At 40.8% G+C, this 17,160-nt stretch overlaps 1 protein-coding gene across 10 annotated transcripts in view; it reads right to left on the bottom strand.

Moving 5' to 3' along the window:
• magi1b (membrane associated guanylate kinase, WW and PDZ domain containing 1b) overlaps positions 1–17,160 on the bottom strand; it is a 457,254-nt gene that overhangs the window by 213,555 nt on the left and 226,539 nt on the right. The window lies entirely within an intron of this gene.

Raw genomic sequence — 17,160 nt, forward strand, 5'->3', positions numbered from 1 at the left:
CCTTTTGACCAGTTCATGTTGATCCATCAGTGTGATATTTTACACGTTTTCTAAGAGACAAAAGAACACTTATCCCACTGTTATCTCTACTTTAAATGTATGTTGATACTTTTAATATATTGTACGATCGCCATTTTCCCCACTGCTGCTGAGTATGGAAGAAAATTTCAATTGCAGCAACACACAATGTTCACGAATAAATGAATATCCCTGATGTTTTGTCAACTGATAAAATGAACTATGTATTTCTTCTTTTCAAAGCTACAAAGTAATGCAATGAAACACTCGTCAACCTTTTCAGGAAGCAGTTGGTATATCAATTGTAATAAATAGCTGCCGAAATTCTTATAATGGGCCCAGACACACTTTTGTTAATGTGACACAGCTAAATGGCATGTGGGTGGGTGTGAAGAATAATTAGATGTTTGCATTTATCACAAGTCTGAAAAATAATGTGAGCTGCACTTAATTAGCCTAACATTTAAATTGTTACTCAATGCTGCATTACGAGTCTCAGTGCTGCTGCTGCCAATGTGCATGTCATATTCTTCTGTTATGTAACATGTGCACTATTGTACCAGAACATCAGTCTTCATCTGTGTTAGGCCACATCTACAAAAACACCTAGCTGTTGCAAAATGTTCAATTCTATTTATATCCCTTTGAGGAGGTAACTAAGGATGCTCTTGTACATCTAGAGTTACTGGTTCAAGGGCTGTATTCAGAAAGGCCCAAAAACATGTGGACTCATCAGATGGGGAACAGTGCATAAGATCTAAGCAAGTGGACATGGGGGCGGAAACAGCATTGTAACCGCTGTAAACTATCTCAATATAATGCTAACATTTTATAAAAGGGGAAATCTGAAATAAATCAGACAATGTTGATAATATGTAGCAGCTCAGTTTCCATAAAAAAGGTAGGACAAGTTACTGGTGTTCTGGGTGTGTATCCCTCATCAGAACTGTTGACAAGAGGATAAAGAGACAAGTTACTCAGATTAGGAAAAAAACAACAGGTTTTACAATCACAGGAAGAAAGTGAAAAGAAAGAAAATGAGCTGCTTAGCAAAAAACTGTTAAAAGATTAATGAGATAATGGAGAGGCATCAAAAGGACAAGGTGAGTTGAAAGGAAGAACAGAAGGCCACACATACAAAAATATAAGAAAATAAAGGGGGGGGCAGCAGGCAGAGAGAGAAAGAAAAATGTCAAAGGGCAAGAGATATAAAAGTAGAAGGAAAATGCTGACAAAACACAAAAGGTATAGCAGTTCTGAGAAGAGGGAAATGCACACGCTGCTACAGCTGAGAATTCGTCCGCTGCTCTGTATTGACAAAGGGGTTCCTGCTTTAACTATCAATCTGCAACATTTCCTCCAGCACCAAATGTCCCACACCATATTAGAAATGCCCTCTGCTGTAATGAAAATGGTACATTTAAGTACACTCTGAAGTTGCTAACATCAATGTTCAAAGGATGACAGAGTGCCCAGCAGAAAGGTAAGATAATGTCCTGAAATTTGTTTTGAGCTTTGTTAGATTAGTGAAGGAAGGCAAAGGCAGAGAGGTTGGAGTGGCAATAGGAGTAGAGCTAAGGTGGTAAACAACAGAGCAACTCAATGAAACATTCAGTGTAGTGGTCACCAATGCATTTGGGCTTCTCAGTGTAAGTAATTCTTTCAAGTAGTTACCATAATAAAATCTGCAAAATAAGGAAGTCCAATAAAAATTGCTCTCTTGAATAAAAGTAACATTTGAGGCTCTGAACGATTGTGACTGTGGAGATATATGGACAGGCACTGCATCCCCTGTGATTGTGTGACCGGTTGCAAAGGGAAAACAAGCTGGAAGTAAGGATGACTGAACAGTGCGTAAGGGTATTGTGGTGAGGCTGTTTCCTCTGAAAAGCAAGCGAGGAGAGTAGAGGGGGTAATGTTCTTTGACTGAGAATCCTGTTGTAGATGGTAACAATGACAGAAGATGATCTGGCAAATATGGAGGCTGGTTGGGTAGATGTTGAGGACAAAGCAATCCTTCTGTTGTTGAGAAAGGAAGGAAAATCTTGAGAGCAGAGGCACTGAAAATGTAAGACAGTTTGGTCAAGGCTCCTGTCAACCACGCTGGTGGAGAATCTCAGCTGAATAGATAGGACACCATATCCCAGCTCTGGTGTGGGGAACACAGTCAGTTTCCCTCATTAATGGAGCCTGAACAGGTGATATGCCTGTAGCAACTAGAATTGTTTGGATTCAGCTCCAAATAACCTTGAAAGCCAAAGTCCCATTTGGTAGAGTGTGCTCGGCTAGCAGACTGAACTTTTAGCACAGGTAAATACAACAGCCAATTTGTGCACAATGAAGTTCTACAAACAGCAATGAAATAAATAAGCAGCTATAAACAGTTTTGGGTACTGTGCTGAAATGCCAGCCTACGTTTCTGCACAAATCTCTGGAGTGGGGCTTGAACCCACAATCCCAAGGTGAGAGTACTGCCACTGAGTCAATGCTAACACTTCAGCCTAGAATGGGATTTGTAAGAGACACAGTTTCATAAAGACAGTGTGGGAGAGCCGTTCTGAGAGGAATATTTGATTTTTCAGTGACGCTATCCGGACTCCACCCTGTTTCCCATTTTGTCTAGATTTCATATGTTTAATAAAATGTCATGTGTGCTCTGCCCAGAGGCAGGTCCATGGCCCACTGTCTACTGATGCTTCATCCTGAGCTACTTTCTTGGCAGTTTTTGTCTGATGGTTTGCCATTGCTTTCCATTCTCAGGGACAGGGCTTGGAAACAAGTCCCAAATCTACCTCAGCTGGAACCAGAATCAAACCACTTCTCTTGAGGATGACACAGCTGTTTATGAATTGTAAAGCAGTTCAAAAGGTGGGGCTAGTAGGTGAGAAAGCAAATCAATACTACAATTTATACAACTGGCAACTGGCCTGGCATTGTTTAAAACATTGATAATATACAAAGATCTAAAAATCGAATTTCGGACCAGGGTGGGGTAGCAGGGAGGCTGGATTAGAAGTTGGGACGGGTGACCTAGGAAAAACTGAAAAGGATGCTCGGTGCAGAGGTGGGCTCAGAGGAAGGCCTGACTCAGGGCTCCAGCACTATGTCCAAAGTTTAAAAATAAAGATTAAAATGCGAAACATCTCTCCAGGCCAGCCTCACCCTTCACCCTTCAAACCCACCCCCACACACTCCCCATACTCCACACATGCCAATCCATGCCATACCCTACCCCTCCATAACCCCTCACACTCTGCATGCCAACCTATGCCCTTCTACCCACCCACCATAGATCTTTATAGCCCCTATGCTAACTTATTCCCCTCCACCCACACCCCCATAGCCCCTATGCCTCTCTACCCTACCTCCATGGCCCTTTATAGACCCATGCCAATTTAATGTCAACTCATACCAACCCATGCCCCACACTCACCACCCTTTGCCCTTACAACCACCATGCCAAATCAGCTGTCAATTGAACTGTGAAATAGCAGGTACCCTACTGTGATAATGAATGGTTGTGAAATCAGTCATGCAGCCATAATTCAGTAATGGAAACCTCAGGCTTATGTAAACAGACAGAGTGAAATAGCAAGTAATCATTTTTGTTAATACTCCAGACATTTTTTCAAAGATTTAAAGGACAAGATTCTTAAATGGCTTAACAGCTTGACAGGTGCTTCTGACAGTTTTGCCATAATTTTGAAAGATCTGTTGACAGTTTCAATGAGCTTGACAGTAATGAGTTTATGTACTTTATGCCTACTTTTAGCAATTCCAAAGGGCACCTGACCTAACCCAATGGGCACCTGACCTCCCCCAAAAGTGTCCCAGGACCATTTACAAAGTGGTACCCTGGCTATCCAAACTAATCCACAAAGTGCAGACCAGTTGTTCCCTGGTCTAATCTGAAACGCACCCTGCCCCCATTTCCACCCCAGTGAAAATGGGAAGCGTCATGTTCAGGGGCAGGATTTATGATTTTCAGCCACTGGCACCGTTTTTGCCACATAGAGAGCCTCTCAGTCATGGTGAAAATCTGAGCCTAATTATCCCTTATCTCTTATAGTTTTCCCTTCCTGGCATTATTATGATGAGTCTATGCTGCATATTCTGTATGGTTTTAATGCTCAGTCTGTAATGTGCTCAAAGCTGCACATAGTGCTCTAACTGTGGCCTAATGAATGTTTTGCATAAATCATTAATTCTTTATTCTTGTACTATATGGCCCTAATTAAAAGTCACAATTTAATTGGCCTTTTTTATGGCTCAGAATCCATTAGTGTATCTTTGCTCATCAATATTCTTCAGCGTCTCTGCATTAAGTATATATTCCCGATCCTTGTTTCTTATCCCAAAATTCAATACCTCAGATATTTGTGCCATATGTCAGCCTATTCCACAATTTAAACAAAGACAGATCATTTCATTGTTTTCCAAAACTCTTAGGGTTGAATTTTATGCTTGTGGTAGGGTCTCCACTCATCCCAGCATAAAAGTCGAAGGCGAGCCTGCCTCTGCTTGGCCAGCTCACCCCAGAGCCATTTAATGGCCGGCAGGCCAATCAAATGGCTGGCAGTTCATTTGTCCCAGCAGTGTCGTTGGCAGCGGTGACTACTGATGGAATTGCAGGCATTCCCCTGAAGTGAACGTACTAATGGAGCCTGGACAAAGTAAGTCCAGGTGAAGGGGGCCAGGGTGAACAGGGCAGAGGGGGAGGGATACACGGGTGGGGGGGGGGGGGGGTAATAATTTTAGGGGGTCTGATTAGCATGGAGGGCCCAAAAACAGAGGTACTCTCCTCCCTTGCCTGGCCACCAATCTACCAGGTTTACCTACATTGGAGAGACCAAACGCAAACTGGGCGACCGTTTTGCGGAACACCTGCGGTCTGTCCGCAAGAAAGACCCAAACCTCCCTGTCGCTTGCCATTTTAACACTCCACCCTGTTCTCTTGCCCACATGTCTGTCCTTGGCTTGCTGCATTGTTCCAGTGAAGCCCAACGCAAACTGGAGGAACAGCACCTCATCTTCCAACTAGGCACTTTACAGCCTTCTGGGCTGAATATTGAATTCAACAACTTTAGATCTTAAACTCTCCCTCCCCCCATCCCCACCCCGTTTCTTTTCTCCCCCCCCCCCACCCGCCTTTTTTTTCAATAATTTATATAGATTCTTCTTTCCGTACCTATTTCCATTATTTTAAATCTAAAACTAAAACCTTTAGTCTTTCCACCCCACCCCCACTAGAGCTGTACTTTGAATATCCTGTCTTGCATTCTTAATTAGCACTTTTCTCAGACAAAGACCACCACCTTCAACACCTCTTTGACCCTTTTGTCTCTGACATCTTTTGATTATCTGCTCACACCACACCCTCAATGTGTCTCTTCCCCCCCACCCACCTTAAACCAATTTATATTTCTCCCTTGTTGAAACTATGCTTCAGTTCTGCTGAAGGGCCATGAGGGCTCGAAACGTTGACTGATTTCTTCTCCACCGATGCTGCCAGACTTGCTGAGTTTTTCCAGGTAATTCTGTTTTTATTTATTTTTTATTTTTTTATTTTATTTTATTTTGTTTTGGATTTCCAGCATCCGCAGTAGCTTTTAGCTTTTTGTTTTTACCAGGTTTACCTGCTGGGCTGGACATGGTGCTGGCCTCCCCACTTAGGGTAAAATCGGTGGCAGTAAGTGGCCATTAATTGGCCACTTAAGGACCTCAATTTACCCATAGCTGAGTGGGGAACATGGCATCTCCCCCACTGCAGATAAAAATCACAGTAGGGGCCAGCAGGTGGTGGGCACTGTGCCACAGCCATGGCACTCAAGTCTACACCCACCTCCCCCACCCCCACATGCCAACCCAACCCGGCCAGCGGGGGGAGGGGAGGGGGGCATGGTGCCTTAAAATTCCAGCTTATTTTTGTATTGTCAGTAAATTTTGAGGTTACATTCCCTACACCCAAAATGAAATCATTTGTTTATACAGAGAGCAAATTTGATCCACCACTGGCTCCTAGGTACACTATTACCAACATTTCTCCACCCCTAGTAACATCTTTGTGTTCTGTTTGTCAAGCAATTTTTAATCCATGTTGCTACGTTTCTTTTTATACCATACATCTGAATTTTGCTAACATGCCTCTTTAATGATGTCTTCTCCAGTGTTTTCATAAAATCCATATACACCATATCCACCACATTCTCTTTATCTATCACTTCTTCAAAAAACTCTTAGGAAAGGACAGTTAAAGTCTCAACATTAACACCTGTGACAGTAAAGCACACCCTCTGACATAAGGACACTGCCATAGCTGCTCAACTTTCATTTAAATCAATTTGTTTGTGAAACGGAGTCTGGACACATTATCCATAGAACTCAGGAAGTTTACAGCACTGAAGAAAACTATTCAGTCCAGAGCATTTATACCAGTTATTCATTATCCAAACTAATTATACTGCCCTGCTCTCTCCTCATTGCCACATATGCTTCAATTGTTATTCCACTTCCCTTTAAAAGATGCAATGCCTCAGTCTCAACCAATGTTCCCTCAAAGTTGTGCGGAGGTTCCTGTGCAGGCTGCACAAAACTAGCTCCTTCAAGTTACTGCGTGTGCACGAATGCGCAATAAAATGAAGGGCATACACACTTACGCAAATTGGCCCTTCATGGTCTTAGGACAGCCCAAGTGCTTTACGGCCAAAGTATTGTTATAATGTCAACAACTTATATTTATATATCATCTTTAACAAAATAAAATGTCCCAAGGCAATTCATAAGAGCATTATAAAACAAAATATGACATTGAGCCACATAAGTAGTTTTTAGGGCAGACAACTAAAAGCTTGGGCAAAGAGGTAAATTTTGAGGAGTGTCTTAAAGGAAGGAAGCGAGGTAGAGAAGCATACAAATGTAGGAAGGGTGTTATTTCAGAGCTTGGGGCCTAGGCAGCTGAAGGCATGGCCATCAATGGTGGAGTGAATAAAACCAGGGATGCTCAACAGACCAGAATTAAATGAGCACAGATATCTCAGAGGGTTGTAGGGCTTGAAGGGATTACAGAAGTAGGGAGAGACAAGAATATGGAGGAATTTGAAAACTAGGATGAAAAGTTTAAAATCAAGATGTTGCTTGGGCAGGAGCCAATGTAGGTCAGCGAGCACAGCGGTGATAAAGAAACGGGACTTTCTGTGAATTAAGACATGGGCAGCAGAGTTTTGAATGACCTCAAGTTTGTGGAGGGTAGAATGTGGGAGACTAGCCAGGAGTACATTGGAATAGTTAAGTCTAAAGGTAACAAAGGTATGGATGAGGGTTTTAGCAGCAGATAAGACAAGACAAGCACAAAAGTTGTGTTATAATATGGAGTTGGAAATAGGCAGGCTTAGTGATGCTACAAGTATGCGGTCAGAAGCTCATTTCAGGATCAAATGTGACACCAAGGTTACGAATAGACTAGTTTAACCCAGGGAGAGGGATGCAGTCGGTAGCAAGGGAAAGGAGTTTGGAGTGGGGACCAAAATCAATGGCTTCAGTCTTCCCAATTTTTAATTGAAGCAAATTTCTGCATGTCGGATAAGCAACCTGATAATTTAACAACAGTGAAGGAGTCAGGAGAGGCAGTGGTGAGGAAGAGCTGTCAGTAAAGAAATGTCTCCTCTATTCTTAATGATGCTTTCAAATCGATGACCATCCACCCATCATGGACTTTCAACCAGAGGAAATAGCCTTACTCTATTCACTCTATCATAACTAGTATAAACATTGCATTTGGAACTCTATAAAAAAACTATATTATCTCAAAGATCTCATATTTTGAACTATGTAACAAGAATATTCTAAAGAGGATATGTTAATCTCTTTGGCCTGGTTGTATCAGTGGTGTTTTCTTTTGTAGTTGTACCATCTGTAACTTGCTATGTATTATTGCCTCTGAGTACCTTTTATGGTATTTCCAACATTTTATTTTGTTTTTAATGATCTACCTAGTAAATAAGACTATTAGTTTTAACTTGAACTTAAAGGCTCAAAGGTGTGATATTTACCAGCTAACAAATTAAACAAGAGAACACAGTCAGTCTCTGGCACAACGTACTAAGGCTAAAGGGTAATTGTTTAATCTGAGCATGCTAACCCATCCATGATACACAAGGGTTCAGGTTTTGGTTCAGAGATCTCTTATAGAAACTGTTGATGTGAACTCAAGTCAGAAAATGCTTCTTATCCACTGATTCATGCTGCTAGATATGTGTAGAAAATCCTGGGACAGGGTTTTAGGGCGGTGAAAGGTCAAAATAGATATCTCACAAATTCTCACAATTAATGCATGGAGAATAATCTGCTACCCAGGTACAACAATTCCTGAAGGCAGTGAAAACACTCATTTCTGAGCAGATCTAAATTATAATAAATATTTTCCTGCAGTAAGATCAACAGCTTATGTGAGCAGTGACCTAAATAAAATGAGTCCCAGTAATACACTGAGATTCAGCATCTCCAAGAACTGCCATGCAACTAGCACAGGCCCTGGAAGATCGGTCTTTTCATTATGAATTTGAACATAGTAAGCACTCAATAAATTAAGCTCACTTTGCTACAGACAGCTGGAAATTTAAGAGGATTTATACAGTCAAGCTATCTGAATGTATGAACGAGCATGGAGTTAAAGTCTGGTTTACATTTTAATAAATGTGAAATGCATTGATAGTAACTATCTCTCCTCCAGGTTGTTGTTAGTGTGTGTTATGATCTGATCGTAATGAGAGCCACATTAAGTATGATGCACTATCCCAACCTGCACAAATCTTCCGAAGGATGATTTTCTCTATGCAAATTATGTAACAAAATCATAAGCCACTTCAGCAAAGGCACCTTGATCCATTACTGTGCCAGCTCCATTTCTCATTGACTCTAGCAATTCAAATTAATGCAGTACTCCGAGCTATGTTGTTATATAAATGCTCAACTAGATGGAATTTAAAAAAAATCAAAATACACAGCAGACCCATCAGCATCTGTAACGATTAAGACAAGTTAACATTCAAAAGTATTTGTCAGTTCAACTGTTCGGACAAAGCATCAACAGCCAACACCCAAAATATTAACCTGCCTTTTCTTTTTTCAGACGCTAATGGCCTGTTAACGGCATTTCTAACATTTTGATTTTAATTTCACCTTTCTGGCATTATAGATTCTCTCTTTTTACTAATAATCACTAGCAATTTTGTGTGGATTTGCTAGTTCACTTTCTTGCTACAAGCAGTACTTTACACTTCACCAAAATGAATTCCAGCATCCACTGTTTTGCCCAATATACCCAATTAAACTCATTTTGTACTTCTCATGAATTTTACCTCCTCAGACTCAACTGCTTCTTGAAAGCTAGTTGTTTAACAGAGCTGTTTTAAGTTGGGCTCGGTGCTGGCATTTACAGATTTATAGTAGTAAATCTGGCTATTTTTTATCTTTACAGCAGAATAAGTCTTAGTCTCAGGAAAAATGGTGTCTACTATTCTGCTGCTATGATAAGATGCAGTGATATATAAGATGCTATGATATTTGCAGTGGTTGTGTAAAAATTGTAAACAGGCAGACCAACGTTGATTCCCTGCAATCCAAATTAAAAAAAACAATAATCTGTTTTATTTTGATCAGTTTGCATTAAGCTTCCAAATCTTAAGTCATTAATATAAATTTTAAAAAGTGGGAATCCAAATACGGATCACTGGGACATCCCACTCCCCCATTGCTATGCACTTCCACCAATAAGTAGCTGCTACAACCTATTCTTTAGTCAATTTCTTACCCATTCACATGTTTTATCCTGAATCCCCACTGCTGGAAGCCAGCAGTTTTTCATACAGAATGAATATGCCAAATATTTTTTGGCGGGCAAGATGTCAGATGGCTTTTTGCAGTATACTTTGGATGTCACCTTTTCAAGAAAAGTCAAGGAGGTTAGTCAAGCAGGACCTCCCTCTTCTGAATCCATGTTGATTGCTGTCTATTATTTTATTATGGTAAGGTAATCCTTAAAGCTTTCAGTTTGAGATGGGCATGGACTAAGGTACCAGAGCCAAAAAGGCAGCCAGTGTCCTAAACTGATCCTGCCTCTCAGGTTTCATTCCATAACATGGGCACAGAGTCATTTTACACAAAGTGAAGGAAAATTTGGGATTTTCTTAATGTTATCAAAAAAATCATTTATTTCATGAAAAATTTCAAATATTAAACCTGAACTATGTACTCATTTGAGAAAAATGGAAACTCACAATGGAATCCCAGCTTACCTGATCTAACCCCTTCATCTTGGAAGTATTCATTCATTCATATGCGCTCTGCCCAGATTCAGTCCTTGGCTCATTGTCTGCTGATACTTCATCTGAGCTGTTTTCTTGACAAGATTTTTTGTCAGTGATGGTTTGCCATTGCTTTCTATTATGTTGAATGCTCAAATTCTATTCACCTAAGTGTTTGCAATGGCGTTTTTAATGAAACATTTAAAAAAAGAACGGCTGCATTACTTAAAGTTTAACAATACATTTTGGGGCACAATTTCTTTGGACAAGCAGAGTTTCTGAGAAATGAAATGATTATAAATTTATAGAGCATTAACTACTTGTAATTATTTTATGGAAGACTTTCCAGTACACAAGCACCAGGGGGAAAAACAAGAGTCAAATCTGTTCCTTAGACCAGCTTGCAAGCAATGGATTGATCAACAATAAATAGTCAAATAAGCGGTTTCATGAGAAGTAATATTAAATGGCTCTTTTTAGTTGCTTGTAATGAGGTTTTCTTCTACATATTTAAACAAATATACAACTAAACTCGAGAAAAAACAAATTGTCAAATGTGAATGGATTTGGCTTTATTTTCCCAAAAATGTCATTATAACCTTGACATAATACTAAAAACTGCTTTTCTTTTGGTGTCAAAGACCAGCATGGTATTCTATGGTGAATCAATTTTACTGATTTCTTCAGTTATAATAAAAGATCCAGTAGCAATTAATTTCTAAAATAATGTGCTTTCTCCAAAGAAATACTAGCTTGGACTAGACATCAGCAATGATACCAACACTAGCTTATCCACCTCTGCAGAAATGGCTATTAAGGATGCAACGGCACGTTCAAGCAGCCTCTATGCTGCTGTGATGTAATTTACCCCATACAGATTCAGAGCAGCCCCATCCAACCATTAAATATTTACAACATGCAGCTTCTTTCTGGGTCGCAAGATTTTACCACCTCGCTCCTTAATCTGAGGTACAATGTCCATGTGGATACAGTCTAACGTATTTCAAAAAGAATCACCAAATGAACTGTATTCAGGTAATTATCAACAAAAATTCCAATGGGTTTAATAATTAACATTATTCAGAGTTTGAAATGCATTGACTGTACTTCACAGGCCTACTCCGTTCAGATATATTTTTGCTGTCATATACAAATATATTAACATGATATCCCCCAAATAAAATTCATTATACGGCACTGATATCTTTGCCAAATTATGATCGTACGTTCTCTGGTTCCAACGGCTTTTTGAAATAGCAAATCTGATGTAATCAATTCCAGATCTGACTTTATTTTCTTTTTGCTGTTCAGCTGCTTGTAGTAACAGGCCAGCAGGGAGCACAACCAATTCAGTGCTGCAGAAGTCAATCCTCTGCAAATTACAAAATAAAACAGCTTCAAGGGGAGAATGAAGCTTCAGAAAGCTGAAGAATCAAGCTTAATCTGTGAAAGAATTTCTATCGAAAGAGACACTTCTACATTATGCTATGACATCCAATTACTGTTCACTTAGAACAGTTTGAAGAATCTTTCTTCTACGTTCTGGAAACTATTAAGCCTAGAATTCTTATGAATTTATATTCAATGAATTGCATTCATAATTTCCTACTGCTCCTAAAAGCTGATACTTAAATTTAGATAAACTCCAATTACCCTCTTTAATGTTAATGTTGCCCTTATAGTGATCCGACATATAGAAAAATCAAACAGGTGTAACATAATCATCTTAATACTGAACTGATCAGTCTGACAGATCAGATTCAAGACGAAGTCCCATTAAGTTTCCAGGTAACTGACACGAAAGAAAGGACAAACTTGAATTTACACAGCACCTTCTTTGTTTTTTTGAAACATAAGCCCTGTTATAACATAGGAAAGAGGATGCAATTAAATCAGCATTGAGAGAATAAAATGTCATAGAATCTGTAAAATGTTGGTTTCCAGCTCTTGGGTACAATTTACACTTACTGGTGTCTGAAGATCAAACATTACAAAGAGGCAGTTTGCACATTTTTGGGCCTACAACCTGTTAACACAAAATACTCAAAATGAACAATTTAAATAATCCCTGGATTTATTAAGTCATAATGAGTGGTTGAAAAGTTTAAAATTAATGAAGAAGACAAGACTCTCACACCTTCAGGCCTAAAGCAACAGTTATCTGGATAAAGTACCCTGAAGGGCAAGCTCAGCATGAGTTATTAATTATTAATTATTATTAATGCACTGCATCACTGAATTAATTCCTCCAAATGTTTGCCTACACACCAGGATCTGGATTTCACCCAAGTGATCAAGTGCAGTGTGCTTAATGCAGCAACATAGCCAAAAGGAAATTGTGAAAGCTGCAGTGTAATGATTTGATGGATCGGACAGGTTTCAACAAGAAACAGATGAACTTTATTACAGGGAGCTTTTCAGATGCTACATGCTTGAATGAGGACCCTCGTCAGGAAGCTCCCGGATTGCTCGTGCTTAGGAGTCATTGGTTGGAGCTTCCAAGAACATCACGTGACCCCTGCTGGACTGCAGGAGAGGTTATACCTTCAGTTACTACATTTCCTCTCCCTTTAGTTTTTTACAGTTTCTATTTACAGAGGACATTTGAATATCCAACAACATACGCATACATACAATACCACGTGATTAAAGATTAAGCCTCTGAGGTGCTTTCCTTATTCGGTTAGATCAACGTATCTCTACCACTTGAGGTTCCTCCACAGGATCGACATGATCTGGGACTGCAGCACGAAATACGTCATCAGAATGTGGCAGTTCAGGGTTACGCAACTCTACAGTGACATTGGGTTGTCTATTCTAGGTCGATCTGTCACCTCAGGGATTGATGGTTCGATATTAATCATAGGCAAAGTTATTGGAATGTCTATCACAAATTCAGTTAATGTGTTTTTGAATAATTCTGTCTCCCACTTCCATCTAGAAGGATAAGGGACCAGTCTCCGAGATAATGGCTCCAGGAACCAAACAAGGTCCACTTCCGAAATTGCGCACAAATACTGTGTCTCCTACAATGAATGTGCGAGCTTCACTATGAATATCGTGGTTCAATTTTTGATTACTCTGATTCTTCTCTACAATCCCCTGTAAGTTTGGAAACACCAGACATAACCTTGTACGTAGGCGGCATTTCATCAATAATTCAGATGGTGTTGAACCCGTAGTTGAATAAGGCATTGTACGATAACTAAGAAGGAGGCAGGAAAGTTGAGTTTCTAGAGAACCTTCTGATAACTTCTTCATTCCAGATTTGAAAGTTTGCACAGCTCTCTCAGCTAAACCATTTGATGAGGGATGGTATGGAGCTGTTTTAATATCTCTCATTCCATTTAAATTCATGTATCTATGAAACTCTGTACTGGTAAAGACTGTACCATTATCAGAAACGATGGTTTCCGGTAGGCCATGTATGTTAAAACAATGACGCAGCTTCTGGATAGTTGCATTCCACATTGGTGATCTGACTTCGTATACGTCCATCCATTTAGAATGTGCATCTACGATCAACAAAAACATAGTACCCAAAAACGGTCCTACATAATCAATATGTAGTCTAACCCAGGGTCGGTCAGGTCACTCCCACAGATGCAGTGGAGCTGAAACAGGCAACTTCTGTTGTTCCTGAAAATGGAGACAGTGCTTGACTGTGCTTGCAATGTCACTCTCAATGCCTGGCCACCAGATATAGTTTTGTGCAAGCATTTTCACCTTTGATATGCCTGGATCCACATTATGGAGCTCTGTCAAGAGTGGTCCTCTACCTTGTGATGGTTCAACAACTCCTGATCCCCACAACAAAATTCCACCTTGACAGCTTAACTCTGTGTTTCTGACATGGAATGGTCTCAATTCTTCAGATACAGGTGAGTTTGGCCATCTTTGCAAAACAAAGTCTCTAACTTTCAATAATATTGGATCTCTGTTCGTCTAATTTCTAATTTGCTTTGCACACACAGGCGAAGAATCCAAGAAATTCAGCATGTGCACAACTTCTTGTGGAACAGGAGCATATACAATGCTATCTGGTAATGGCAGTTGATTGAGGGCGTCCACATTTGCAATATGTAAGCCCTGACGGTGCATAAAAGCATACTCATATGCAGATAATATCAAAGCCCAACATTGTATTCTTGCTGATGCTATTGGCAGAATGGACTTAACCTCACTGAATAAACCCATTAATGGTTTATGTTCCGACACAATAGTAAAATGTCGTCCATACAGGTAATGCTGGAATTTCTTCACTCTGAATGCCACCGATAAACCTTCCTTTTCTAACTGGAAATAACCCTTCTCGGCTGTGGAAAGGGTTCTTGGGACATAGCCAATGGGCCTTTCTGATCCATTTTCCATTTTATGTGATAACACAACTTCCACTCAATAAGGAGAAGAATCACATGTTAATACCAATTCTTTCAATGGGTCATAGTGTCCAATAAATAAAGCAAATGCAACAGCTTCTTTACTTTCACAAAGGCTTCTTCCTGTTGTGAATTCCACAACCAACGGTGATTCTTTTTTAGCAATAAGTATAATGGTGCTAACACTGTTGATAAGTTTGGCAAGAAGCGGCTATAGTAGCTGATCATACCCAGGAAAGACTCAAGTTCAGTTACATTGGGCAGTGAGGGCACATCTTTGACTGCCCTAGCTTTTTCTTCTACTGGATGCAAATCCATAGCATCCATCCTGTGACCCAGGTAAGAAACTTCTGGCACTTGGAATGTACATTATTCTTTCTTTAATCGTACACTGGCCTCCATTGTCTGAATTTTCAGCTCAGCGGGCGGAAGCGATTGGCGGGCCTGGCAGCAGTCGGGAAATGGACCGCCGACCGTGATCGGCCCCCAACTGTGATTTTACGTTGGCTGGCCAATTAACGGTCAGCCAGCGTGAAGTGCGCGCTGACACGATCATCGCTGCCTGGGCTGGGGGCGGGAAGAGGGTGAGCACTGAAGTCAGCACGGGCGCAGTGGAGCGTGGAATGAAAGCTCCCTGAAGGCAGAGAGCTGCCTCAGGGAGCTGAAGAATTTAAATACAAGATAAACATTTTGAAAACCAGGAAAAAATGCCCATGCATCAGAATCAGTCACCAGAACATATGAATGATGAAAATTCTGTCCAAACATTTTTATTTTCTTAAATTAATATCGGAAACCTCATCCCACCCCTGGATGAGGTTTCCTGAAAAATGCAAAGACCGCCTGGCTGATTCACTCATCTGCCAACCGTAACATTGGATGGGCAGCAAAAAATCCCACTTAATTGGGCTGTTAATGGGCTTAATAGCCCTGTTACTTGATACTCTGGTGATGCCCTTTATCTGTATAGATTCTCCAATGTATGTCTTCAATTTAGCGGTTGTCTGCTCCAGATTCAGTGGCTGGGTACCTTCATTAAGGTATTTAAATGTGTGCTCTCCCACCACTGTGATTGAGGCTCCCGTATCCACCTCCATTATTAGTGGCTTCCCATTAACTTGGATTGTGACAGTGATAGGTTCGGTTTTTACAGCAGTGACATTATACAGGGAATAGGTGTCAGTATCAGCAGCTTCAGGTTCTGCTGCATTTTTCGATTCAATCATGTTGGTTTGCTGCTTTATGGGCTGTTTTGACTTTGCCCTGCAATGCCTTACTAAATGACCTATCTTATGGCAGTAATAGCATTCTGCCTCCTTCAATTTGCAGGTGTCTGGTCTGTGGTCACCCCCACATCCATAATAAATTAACCTTTGAGCCGCTGCTGAAGTGTTTCTACTAGGCTTTTTCATGTTTCTAACAGCAGACATTGCCTCGCACTTCGCTGCTATGTCTCTGGTTTTCGTGCCACACCCGGAGGTCGGTTCCCACCCCAAACGAAGAACAGCGTCATGTTGTATGTGTTGCAAAGCCTGGGAGTCTCTCGCAGCACTCTCCATGGCGAGTGCTATTTCCAGGGTGCACTTCAAATTAATGTCGACCTCTGCGAGTAAGCGGCGTTGTCGTGAACTCCACAAACTAATCGGTCCTGCAGCAAATCATTTAATGTGTCCCCGAAGCTGCAGTTTTCTGTCAAGTGCTTCAGGTTCACTACATAGGTTGCGATGGACTCTCCCGGGGCACTAACCCTGGAATTAAACTTAAACCTCTGCATTATTACAGATGACTTCTGCTGGAAATGGGTTTCCACGAGGTCCACTAATTCATTAAAGGACTTAGAATTGAGCGCGTTCGGGCCCATCAGGCTGCGGATGAGATTGTATGTCTTGTTACCACACACTCAAAAGGATTGCTTACTGCTTTTTCTCCATGGTAATTTTGTTTGCTACGAAATAAAAACCAGGGCGCTCTACATACTAACTCCAGTCTTCCATAGTCGCATCATAAAGATCGATTCTGTTGAATAGTGGCATGACTGATGAGTAGTCTTTTCTTTTTTCTTAAGATTTGATGTAGTCACGTTAACAAGGCGAGGTACAGCATCGGAGCTATCCCATCCTCATCACTAAATGTACTGACTTGACAGACCGGACAGGTTTCAAATAGAAACAGATAAGCTGTATTACAGCGAGCTTTTCAGGTGCTACATGCTTGATCAGGACTCGTCAGGGAGCCCCCAACCCCCGCCCCCCCCTGGATTGCCTGTTTTAGGGCTCATTGGTCGGAGGCTCCAAGAACATCACGTGACCCCTGATAGACAGCATGAGATACCTTCAGTTACTATACGAATCAACTAGCAACATTCCAGAATCTAGTTACAGCATGCTGTTGATGCAGCTTGGCAACCGGATGCTTACCTGGCCTCTCAGCTTGCACAATGGAGGGAGAAAAAAATGACACTG

This window comes from Cetorhinus maximus, chromosome 6 (genome assembly GCF_964194155.1).
Source record: "Cetorhinus maximus chromosome 6, sCetMax3.hap1.1, whole genome shotgun sequence".
Taxonomy (NCBI): Eukaryota; Metazoa; Chordata; class Chondrichthyes; order Lamniformes; family Cetorhinidae; genus Cetorhinus; species Cetorhinus maximus.